The following is a 13055-nucleotide window of genomic DNA, read 5'->3' on the forward strand; positions in this document are numbered from 1 at the left end:
CCTTTCTTTATGTCATCATCATTTTCTTATCCCAAATAGTGCCTGTGCTTTTTTACAGAGCTTGTTCATTGTTACCTAACATTCCAGACTCCTTTTTTTTTTTTTTATTGTTACAACCTTGGTAGTAACATAAACTTCAGTAATTGATCAGCTTCTCATGGACTTTAAAAGAAATGAAATTTAATCTTATTAAAATAGCATACAAAGGTCTTCATGATTTGGCTCCTATCTGCCTCATCTCCACTGTTCTCCTTTCACATTTTTACTAAAACCTTATCAATTTGTATACTGCCTTCAAATACGTCACATTAACTGTATTGATCCTGTGTTCCTTTTACTTGGAATGACTGTGTCTCTACTAATTCTTGTGGGTAACTTCTCATTCTTCAACGCATGTAAATTACCATTTCCTCTGGGAAGTCTTCTCTTTACAGTTAATTCATCCCTCCTTGGACTGCCAGACAGCATATGAAGATGACTCATTCATATATAAAGTTTTCCAGTGAGCCGCTTAAAGGTACAGACCATGTGTTTATCATTGTGCCTGCCCTTAATAGGTGCTCAACAAACACTCTTACAAATTAAGAATGAAATTTGCTTTGTAAGTTCCTAAAACATAGTTCACTTTAACTTTAAAAAGTATACCACAGTTAGATTTATTTTTAATGGTTTTTAATAGGTCTGATCTTCAAATTTTATTAAATAAGAGGTTACTGTTTCAGTAGTCTAGAAAAAATAAGTGGAATTACAAAGTTTCAGCAATTTAACATTAATGCCTAAGCCAGATATAAGTTGACAGCCTTGATCCTAGGGAATTTTATGCTGTTTTCCTCAGTTCAGTTCAGTCGCTCAGTTGTGTCCAACTCTTTGCAACTCAATGGACTGCAGCACACCAGGCTTCCCTGTCCATCAGCAATTCCCGGAGATTATTCAAACTCATGTCCATCAAGTCGGTGATGCCATCCAACCATCTCACCCTCTGTTGTGCCCTTCTCCTCCTGCCTTCAATCTTTTCCAGCATCAGGGTCTTTTCCAATGAGTCAGCTCTTCGCATCACGTGGCCAAAGTATCGGAGTTTCAGCTTCAGTATCAGTCCTTCCAATGAATATTCAGGATTGATGTCCTTTAGGATTGACTGGTTGAATCTCCTTCCAGTCCAGGAGATTCTCAAGAGTCTTCTCCAGCACCACAGTTCAAAGGTATTAATTCTTTGACATTCAGCTTTCTTTACAGTCCAATTCTCACATCCATACATGATTACTGGAAAATTCATAGCTTTGTCTAGAGGGACATTTGTTGGCAAAGTAATGTCTCTGCTTTTTAATATGATGTCTAGGTTGGTCATAGCTTTTCTTCCAAGGAGCAAGTGTCTTAATTTCATGGCTGCAATCACCATCTGCAGTCATTTTGGAGCCCCCAAAAATAAAGTCTGTCACTGTTTCCACTGTTTCCCCATCTATTTGCCATGAAGTGATGGGACCGGATGACATGATCTTAGTTTTCTGAATGTTTAAGTCAACTTTTTCACTCACCTCTTTCACTTTCAAGAGGCTCTTTCTTAATTTTCCGCCATATGTGTGGTATCATCTGCATATCTGAGGTTATTGATATTTCTCCCAGCAATCGTGATTCCAGCTTGTGCTTCTTCCAGCCCAGCATTTCTCATGATGTACTCTGCATATAAGTTGAATAAGCAGGGTGACAATACACAGCCTTGACGTACTCCTTTCCCTATTTGGAACCAGTCTGTTGTTCCGTGTCCAGTTCTAACTGTTGCTTCCTGACCTGCATACAGATTTCTCAAGAAGCAGGTCAGGTGGTCTGATATTCCTATCTCTTTAAGAATTTTCCAGTTTGTTGTGATCCACACAGTCAAAGGCTTTGCCATAGTCATTAGAACAGAAGTAGATGTTTTTCTGGAGGGGGGACACACTGCTGACTTACAGGATCTTAGTTCCCAGACTAGGGATGAACCCAACGACCCCTGCAGGAGAAGCACCGAGTCCTAACCTCTGGACTGCCAGGGATTTCCCAGCACCATTTTAAAAAGATCTGTAAATAGCCAGTGAAAGCGAAAGTTGCTCAGTCATGTCTAGCTCTTTGCAGCCCTATGGACTGCAGCCTGCCATGTAAGCTACATATAGGCTCCTCTGTCCATGGAATTCTCCAGGCCAGAATACTAGAGTGGGTAGCTGTTCCTACTCCAGCGGATCTTCCTAACCCAGGGATCAAACCCAGGTCTCCCACACTGCAGGCAGATTCTTTACTGTCTGAGTCACCAGGGATTAAATAGGCAAGGAAACCCTAACCAACTATCATCTGACATACTGGAATTGTTGAGTTGATGAGAATCTGAGAGACACATAATTCCCTACAAATCATGGAATTTTCGTTACTGTGATCACCATCGGCCCTCACTAAATATTCCCTATAGCAGCCATCTCATTCTTCTGTTGGTCATTTTCAGTGTTAAAGACATTTCTTCCTTATACATAACCTAATTCTACCTGCTATGAAATCCCACAGCTGTTTGCCCTCAGTAAAAGTACAGTACAACTACACAGAGATCAATAATTTTCACCTGATTCTTCATATCTTTGAAGTCAGCTGCCTGCATGCTTGTTTCCAGAAGAATCCTTGGTTTCCAGGATCATTTAGGGACCATCTGTCCCCTTCCTAGACAGATGTAGTTTACAGGTCATCACTATTTTTTGTAAATAATTAGGTCATAACTTTTAAACATTTAGTAATCAGAGCCTTGGCATCACTGGCCCCCACACCCCAAATCCCACTTAAATTAGCCACAGAGTATACAGTAAGCAAATTATCATCATAATCACATGATGATAGAATACTGTCAACATGCTAGAAAACTGGAGGAAATTCTTTTAGATAAAATGTCTACGAGACACAAAATGAACATCAGTTCTTGATTCTTTTTGCTTTCTATTTTTTTTAAGGATATGCAGTACAAATCCACTCTCTTGACTTCATGTAAATCTCAAAGAGTCACTCACAGGATCTCACTCTCCAGTGAGAGAGTTACAGACATGGCCTAAGGCTGTGAGACTGACTTCCCCAAGAATGTGTACTGTAGGTAGCTATGCAGTTTTAAATGGAGATGACTGATAACCTCCATCCTTCTAATGGCAGCCCTTTATAAAGAAGACCATGGTAGCAACTTAAATGCCTTTCAAAAAATGAATGAATAAATAAAATGTGGTATATCCATAAAATAAAATATTATTCAGTCATGAAACGGAACAAAATAGTGATACATGTTAAAACACAGATGAAACTTGAAAATATTATGTTAACTTAAAGTAGCCAAACACAGAAGACTACATATTGTATGATTCCATTTATACAAAATGAGCAGAATATGCTGATCCACGAGGTAGAAAGCAGATTAGTGGTTGGCAGGAGTTGGTAGGGAGAAGAAGTAAGGGGAGTACCTGCTTGATGGGTAGGGGTTCCCTTTGGGATGATGTTCTGACACTAGGTGTCACTGATGGCTGTTAAACACCATGAATGCCGCTGAGTTGTATACTTTAAAACAGCAAAGTTTACATTACATAGGTAAATAAATAAATAAATTACCACCATAAAAGAATTATCAAGAAAAAACAACCATTTGCTCCTGGTTCTGACGTTCCAAACCTCAGACTTGGTTTCTATCTTTCTATCTTTCTTCAGACTTGGTTGTGGTTATTTGATTTTTCCTTCTATTTCACGATTTAGTCAGTAATCTCTTTTTGTCTATGTTTCATATCATTAACTTTTGTTACTTTCAAACAAAAAAACCAACTAATCCTCACATCTGTTACTAAGAGTGTGAGTAGCACAACTTTTGAAGATCAGATTGGCAATATTGTGAAATCCGTAGTATCCAGTATACATGGGTACACAGTTGCTCAGCCATGTCCTACTCTTTGAAATCCTTTGGGCTGTAGCCTCCAGACTCCTCTGTCTGTGGGATGCTCCGAGCAAGCTACAGTTAAATGTCTACCAGCAAGCGTGTGAACAAATAAGTTGTGACAAAGTCCCACAAGAGGATGTTATATTTAAGTGAAATGAAGAGCTACATATATCAATCTGTATCAATCTTAAAAACAACATTGGTGGGAAAACCCACCAATAATTGTATATATAGCATTCACATGACGTTTTAAAGCACACAAAACTCCACTGTAGTTTTATTTCTTCATTTATATATAGAAAAAATTTTAAGAACACATGGGAATATTAAATATCAAATTCAAAGAAGTGATACCGTGGTAGAGTGTATATTCCAGTAGTCACCCCAATAATATCTCCCAGTCCACTTGTTCGCCTCACGTGGGACCTTGTCATTTTACTCACTGAATTGTGGGTCTGTGTCCCCTCACCACCATTACAGGTGAACCTTAACCAACGGAGTACTTAGTGACCCTATAGGACTTACGAAATAAAATCTTAGAAGTGTCACATGTTTTTGCCTTGTGCTTTGAGTATACCTGCTCTTGCCACCCAACCACCAGCTTGTAAAGAGGCTCATACTATTACTTGGAGGGACCTCAGGTCATATAGAGACCCAGCTAAGATCTCAGCTGACAGCCAGCATCAACCACCAAACATATGAGTGAAGAAATCTTCAAATGATTTCAGCCTCTCATAGTCACCCTCAGGCTCCAAATCTTCCCAGCTGAGCTCCAAACATGACAGAACAGAGTTAAGACATCCCCACTGAGCCTTTTCCCAGTTTCTGATACACAGAATCCATAAATACAAAAGAATTGTTAGGTTGGTTTGTTATTCTACAGTAGTAGCTGGAATAGGTCACCACCATTGAAGAAAATGAGGAATAAGACCTGGAGGAGTCCTGTACATTAAGATTTGACAAAAGTGAGCACTAAACACTCATTCTTTGCACTATTCTTTACAGTTTACTTTCTGGTCTTTAAGTATTTTATTAAAAAAAAATAATAGAAAATAGTATGGATATCCAAGAAACTGCTGTTAACATACTGCTGTTTTAGTCACTAAGTCATGTCCAACTCTTTTGTGACCCCATGATCTGCAGCCTACTAACCCTTCCGTCCATGGGATTTCCCAGGTAAGAATACTAGAGTGGATTGAACTTCCTCCTCCAGGGGATCTTCCTGGCCCAGGGATCAAAACTGCATCTCCTGCATTGGCAGGCAGATTCTTTACCACTGAGCTACCTGGGATGCCCCTGTTAACATATACAAATATTTAAATTTTGATAAAGTAGGTACTAGTATTTCATGAATAATAAAATAGTCATATGCAAAATGGCTGGAAAAAGAAAAGTTTATTTACATGGGAGAAAATCATGTAATACACTTTATTCCATCTGCTAAAACAAACTGGAGCTGAACTATAGAGTGAAATGTAAAATCCTAATGAACATTTTTATAATTAATGGGAAAGTAGATAAAAATCATGTCTCAGGATAGAGGACTTTCTAATAATAAAATCAATAAAAATTACATGAAAGTGAAAGTGAAAATGAAAGTCACTCAGTCGTGTCTGACTCTTTGCCACCCCATGAACTATACTGTCCATGGCATTCTCCAGGCCAGAATACTGGAGTAAGCAGCCTTTCCCTTCTCCAGGGGATCTTCCCAACCCAGGAATAGAACCCAGGTCTCCCACATTGCAGGCATAGTCTTTACCAGCTGAGGCACAAGGGAAGCCCCATAATAGGAATGCATAAATAATTATTTTTTATTCAGGGTGGAAAATATCAAACAAGAAGTAAACAAGTTATAGTTTTGCTTCAGGTTTTACTGAGAAAACTATCAACTGTATTAACTTTAAATATTCCTTTTACCTTTTTGCATGTTCCCCTCCACATGTCTATATCCATTCCACATTTTTGCATATTGTAGAAGAAGTGAGACTTGTTATATTAGCATGGACAATATGAATATGCTTAAGACAAAAACAAACATGCATAGTAAGATTCAGGAGTATTTCCAGGTTTGAGCCAAATTTAGCTTTAGCAAAAGAAACACATCTATTATATTATGGTTATATGTAATCCATCATATGAGTGTCATTAATCTGAATTACCCATAAAACTTTGTTTTATTAATTTTTAAAATTTTATAGAAATGTATAAGTGTACTATCTTATATTTACTCATATTTAGGAAATGTGGTAATAAAAATAGTTTGCCAACACCAAAGTAATCACAAAGTAAATTTTTTGACTCCCTTTAAGCATTTCATAAATCACCTAATGTTAGAAAGTGAAAGTTGCTCAGTCCTGTCCTATTCTTTGTGACCCCATGGACATACAGTCCGTGGAATTCTCCAGGCCACAGTACTGGAGTGAGTAGCCTTTTCTTTCTCCAGGACATCTTCCCAACCCAGGAATCGAACCTACTTCTCCTGCATTGTGGGCAGATTCTTTACCAGCTGAGCCACAAAGTTGAACTAAATTTCCCCAAAGCTGCTTTTCTGCTGTAAAGTGCTTGGCATTCTTCTCTCTCTGTGCACTAGAGGGCGGTAGGACTGTGATTTTTCATCTCCCTTGTTCTTGAAATTTTAGGTTTGAAAGAAGCCTGTCTTTTTAATTTTTTTCCATATTAAGTCTTCCAAATCTAGTGTATATTTTACACTGACTATTCAAAGATTTCTTAGATCTTACACAACAAATGCATTCCAATGTTTCTACCTTCTCTGTACCTTCTGTCCAATTCTATAATAATTTTCCAAGAAAATTCTAGCATCTCTATTAATAGAAGTCATTAAAATTAAACCCAATGTTCATCTCAGCAAACAATTAAAACAACTCCATATATTCTTGTTGTTGTTTATTCACTAAGTCGTGTTTGACTCTTTGTGACCCCACTGTAGCATGCCAGACTCCTCCATCCTTGGGGTTTTTCACCCAAGAATACTGGAGTGCTTTGCCACTTCTTTCTCCAGGAGATCTTCCTGATCCAGGGATTGAAACTGCAACTCCTGCATTGGCAGATGGATTCTCTACCACTGAGCCACCTGGGAAGCCCAGATATTCTTACCAAAATATTTAACCTTGAGTTAATGATGAGTAGCCCCATATCAATGAATTCTCCCTATCCAGTCTTATGTTGCACTTTCCCATCAATATCATGAGACTTTCAATATCCATTCTTCTGTTCCTCGTTCTCTGCTCACAGATCTTCCAATTTCATTTACTTTTCTTCACGGGTTAATGTTGACTCTATGGCCCATTATCTCTTTTGTATGTCAGACCCCTTCATGTGACTGCTGGGTAAAACAGATCGCAAGCCCTATACTATGCTATTCCACCTGAGTGAAGAGAGGAGCAAAAATGTATGTTCTGGAATTTTTAAGAGTATATCCAAATAGGTTTCCTCATTTGTGTATTTTATTTTAGAAAGATTTGAGAATTTTATAAAAAGAATTAGGAAGGTATTTGGGGGTAAATCATCAATATGAATCTCTCCTTGCTTGAAAGAGAGAATTCTAACTTTCTGCATCCACTTGAAAATTTTTTTTATTTTCAATAGGAGGATAATTGCTTTACAGTGTTGTGTTGGTCTCTGCCATACAACACGAATCACCGTAAGTATACATATGTCCACTCCGTCCTGAACCTCCATCTCACTGCCTACCTCATTCCAACCCTCTAAGTCATCTCAGAGCATCAGGTTTGAGCTCCCTATGTTATACAGCAACTTCCCACTTAAATATTTTTCTTTGGGGTCGGAAGGAAAATGACTGCCTCTTTCACTGTTTCACCTTTCATTGTTAAGTTTTCAACACTTCCTTCAAAATGCCTGCAGGAACTTGTGGAAAGGGAGGTCCAAGTTTTGCGTATTTTTGCTGGGGGTGTGAGAAGCTGAAGAGCCAAGATGGCAGCTCTGCCCCCTCGTCACCTATGCCATGTCTGTCATTAATTCTTTTTTCAGAGGAGCTCTTATCCACCCCTTCTTTTGCTGTCACAGCCACATGCCAAATGGAAATCCTGATCACCCTCATTTCTCTACTCCTATTTCCAGCTCTTCTCTCACACTTTCCTGTTGAAAACTATTTTTGAAGAATTTCTATGTGCTACACTGGAAAAAAAAATCTAGATTCTTTAGCTAAGTTTCAAAAACTTGTCATTAGTTGTCCTCATGTTACCTTCTACCATCCATTTTGTAAATCCTCCGCTCTAGTCAATAAGCCAGTGACTCTTCACTGCGTTCTCAAAAAGACAGGTTATTAATACACTCAGAGCATGGACTTGCTGAAGTATTTTAGTTATAAAACTAGACTTTTAAAAGATATAAGAATAAAAGGTAAAATCTAAAGATGCCACATGACTGAAAGAACAATTCAGTGCGTGAAAAGCTGGAGTAGAGTCATCAGTCAACTCTGAGTCCTGCTGGAACCATCTAAGCAGACACAAACATTCAGTAATTGTTTGTAAACCTAGGGGAGAACAGTCATCATCTTGAATCTGTTCATTCCTAGTGGGAAAAAAAAAATGTTTTTCCTTTAAAAGTGACAAATAAAATACCAACTTGGGCCATCTGGTATCTGGACAGAATCAATTTCAGATACTAATCAAGTTCAATTCAGCCTGGACCATTAATACAGATGGGCTTATTGCCCAAGAGCTATAGTCTCAGGAATCAAATGAAAATGGGACTCATTCAGTATTACAAGTGGACCAAGTTTTGAAAATATGCTACTAAGAGTTATTCAAATAAAATGCTTTAATAGTAAGCATATGGTTTTATTTACTATTACTCTTTCATCCCTAAATAATTATATTCAATATTCATTTTGAAATTGGTATGAAGCCATGACAAAGAGGCCTAAGTATTTGGCAGCACAAAGCTGCACAATTTATCAATATTTGGTAAAGCAGGAACAGCATTTATAAAGACCAGATGGTCTTTGCTTATGAAATTTTAAGTAATGGATATCATTTACACATGAGCCATGGGGTAAAAAAGAGGGGTATAAAGTATTCTTTACAAGTATAACAGGAGAGTACATTTCCAGTCACTCCTCAGTGTCTTATTTACCAGGTCATAAATAATCTTCAGTTGCTTTTACGTGAGACTCAAACAAGACTAGATCATGAAAACTACTATGAAAGTATAGATGATAAAACTGCAGCAGATATTAGAGATTATCTGATCTTCTGGTTTTGCAGTTTATAAAATTGAGGTTCAGAACATTTAAATGATTGAATTACTCAATCCAGCAGATAGGTGGAGCCAAACCAGGCTACGTCATACTTCCTCTTTAAATAGACAATTCAGATCAGATCAGTCGCTCAGTCGTGTCCGACTCTTTGCGACCCCATGAATTGCAGCACACCAGGCCTCCCTGTCCATCACCAACTCCCGGAGTTCACTCAGACTCACGTCCATCGAGTCAGTGATGCCATCCAGCCATCTCATCCTCTGTCGTCCCCTTCTCCTCCTGCCCCCAATCCCTCCCAGCATCACAGTCTTTTCCAATGAGTCAACTCTTCGCATGAGGTGGCCAAAGTACTGGAGTTTCAGCTTTAGCATCATTCCCTCCAAAGAAATCCCAGGGCTGATCTCCTTCAGAATGGACTGGTTGGATCTCCTTGCATTCAAAGGGACTCTCAAGAGTCTTCTCCAACACCACAGTTCAAAAGCATCAATTCTTCGGCGCTCAGCCTTCTTCACAGTCCAACTCTCACATCCATACATGACCACAGGAAAAACCATAGCCTTGACTAGACAAACCTTTGTTGGCAAAGTAATGTCTCTGCTTTTGAATATGCTATCTAGGTTAGTCATAACTTTCCTTCCAAGGAGTAAGCGTCTTTTAATTTCATGGCTGCAGTCACCATCTGTAGTGATTTTGGAGCCCAGAAAAATAAAGGCTGACACTGCTTCCACTGTTTCCCCATCTATTTCCCTGGTTGGCATATTAGTATTCACTGAGTAGTAAGTGATTAGGCATGAGGCCAAAGACATATGCACAGAAAAACATATACACAATAGACTTAGGACAAAGAGGAAACAAGAAGAAAAAAAGATAAAAAAGGGATCACTGGGACTTCCCTGGTGGCTCAGCGGTGAGGAATCTGCCTGCCAGTGCAGGGGATATGCGTTTGATCCCTGGTCCAGGAAGCTTCCACATGCTGTAGAACAACTAAGCCTGTGAGCCACAAGTACTGAGCCCACATGCCCTACAGCCCACGCTCCACAAGAAGAGAAGCCACCACAATGAGAAGCCCGTGTAGTGTAACTAGAGAGTAGCCCCTGCTGACGGCAACTAGAGAAAGGCCACGTGCAGCAACAAAGGCCCAGTGCAGCCAAAAATAAAGAAATAAATGTCTTTTTTAATTCATTTTTAAAAAAGAAAAGGGATCACCATTTTAGCAGGAAAGTAGCTGGAGGAGCCTGATGGGCTGCTGTCTACGGGGTCGCACAGAGTCGGACACGACTGAAGTGACTTAGCAGCAGCAACTGAAATGATAATAAGGGAATGTTGCTCTCAGTTGCTTAAATTGTCTACTTTTCCAGCCAAATGCTCAGAAAGTCAGGCAAAGCTATCAAAAGTAACTCTAATTGTCTGTTTATTACATTTAGGACTAAATTTAATATTGGCAATGATTTAAAATGTTCATGCACAAATGTGAATAGTTATGTGTGTTTTATTTGTTAGAATACTGAAAATTATATAAACATTTATCTGAAATTATAATAAAATTCTGTTTAGGATTTGGAACATCAGAGCCAACTTGCACAACTCTCTGAAGAATAAATTTGAGAATAATTCATCCAAATATTATTCTCAATCTGATTCTTCATGCAATGAAAAATTCCAAGCTACTACAAATAAATTAATTTTGCTTTGAATTCCTAGAGGAAAAATTTAAACTTGACTGAACATGTTTAACGCCATGTTTTAATAAAAACAAAAGCTCTCATTTAAGTCACTAATACAAATATGACATACAGATGTTTATTCACTTCCAAATCAAGATATAATAAGAATAAACCAAATTTAATTCTGAGGCTGAAGTATTATATTAGATATCCGGTACATATATGCAATGTATCTACTACAATGAATGGAAAATTATAGGTTAGTAATGTAGAGCAAATAATAAATCTAAATACAAAGCTAATATACTCCTCCCCTGCTTTAAATAGATACATAAAAATATATCATTTCTCTGTTTTAATTAATAAAGTGATTATTGAAATATTGTTGATTTCCACACAAAGATGCCTGAGGAAAGACATCTTTATTCTTTTAATTTATGCCAACTAAAAGCAATTAAAGAGGATAATAACAAGATACTTCTTTTTAAAATCAAACTAAAAGACAGTCCTAACCGTACAGCATAATCTATGAATAATATCTGCTAAATATAACACAATAATTCCAGAATGAGAGAGGATGCCAAGAACATATGCAAATCTCAGCTGAATTCACTTATCTTTCAGACAAGATAGACTTGTCTGAAATTGGAAGACACGGACCTGGACCTTTAATTACTGTAACCACTATTTGAGCAGGAGAGTGTACATTAGAGATGGGAAACACATGCTATTTCAACTCAATCAGTGTTTAAGCCTGCTATACCTAGTTGAAAACTACTGGAGAGTACATGGAATTATAACTTGGATTGATGTGGAATAGTGAGCTTCTAGTGATAGGAGCAGGCCATGGAAGAATTTCTGAAACATCTTTTCCATGACAGAGTTTCTTGAAAAGAAAGGGACTTGCAGGTTTAAAAGGGAAGAAACTAGAAGACATGTCAGCATTGCAAGCAGAAAAAAGAATAGAAATCCAGAAGGAAGAATGTTTCAGGAACTCAGATTGGTAATTTTTTTTTCTAATTTTATTTTATTTTTAAATTTTACATAATTGTATTAGTTTTGCCAAATATCAAAATGAATCCGCCACAGGTATACATGTGTTCCCCATCCTGAACCCTCCTCCCTCCTCCCTCCCCATACCATCCCTCTGGGTCGTCCCAGTGCACTAGCCCCAAGCATCCAGTATCGTGCATCGAACCTGGACTGGCAACTCGTTTCTTACATGATATTTTACGTAAGACCAGAAACTGTAAAACTCCTAGAGGAGAACATAGGTAATTATTAATTAATGTCTATTTAATGAAAATAAATTCCAAATCAGCCCATAAAAATTATAAAGGGGACCTCTGGTTCATCTCAACTCAAGAGTGAAAGTGGGGAAGAGGTTCAAGATGGTGACATAGGAAGAACTTGAACTCATCCTTTCCCACAGACACTACAAATACACAACTATTTATGGAATAATGTCTTCTGAAGAAACCTGAAAACTGAATGAACAGAGAGAGCCTCCACAGCAAAGGATAGAAAGGAGAAGCTGAGATACAGTCTCACCAGAAACCCCTTCCCCCCAAGCAAAAAACAAACATTTCAACCCCAGAAACTTACAATCAAGAGAGATGTCAAAATACAGAAATTTTCTCTGCGGAGCAAGAGGTTTGTGCTCCATATTAGGGTTCCCAACGCTTGGATGCTTCGGAGGAGAGATGAGAACCCTAAATGCTCATCTCTGAAAACCAGTGGGGACTGTGTTCAAGAAAATCATGAAACTCTAGGGACCAGAGAACCCAGGCTTAAAGGCTCATACACAGGCACACTTGCCCTGGGACCCAGCACAGAACCATCAGTTTGAAAAGCACTTATCCCATAGGTGAAGGAGACCAACTTATTATCCTTGAAGTACCTACCTATGAGGCAGGAAACTGTTGGTACCCTCTCCAGGGATAGAGATACAGGCAGATACAATTTTTGCAATCAGTCTATGCAGCCAAGACTGGTGCTGTCACTGTGATAAATCACTCAGTCATGTCTGACTCTTTGCAGCCCCGTGGACTGTAGCCCCCCAGGTTCTTCTGTCCATGGTATTTTCCAGGCAAGATTACCGGAGCAGGCTACATTTCTTACTCCAGCAGATCTTCCTGACCCTGGAATCAAACCCAAATCTCTTGTGTCCCCTGCTTTGGTAGGTGGATTCTTTAACATAAGCACCACCTGGGAAGCCCAAAGACCGGTGCTA

The sequence above is a fragment of the Bos indicus x Bos taurus genome, chromosome 14, assembly GCF_003369695.1.
Source record: "Bos indicus x Bos taurus breed Angus x Brahman F1 hybrid chromosome 14, Bos_hybrid_MaternalHap_v2.0, whole genome shotgun sequence".
Taxonomy (NCBI): Eukaryota; Metazoa; Chordata; class Mammalia; order Artiodactyla; family Bovidae; genus Bos; species Bos indicus x Bos taurus.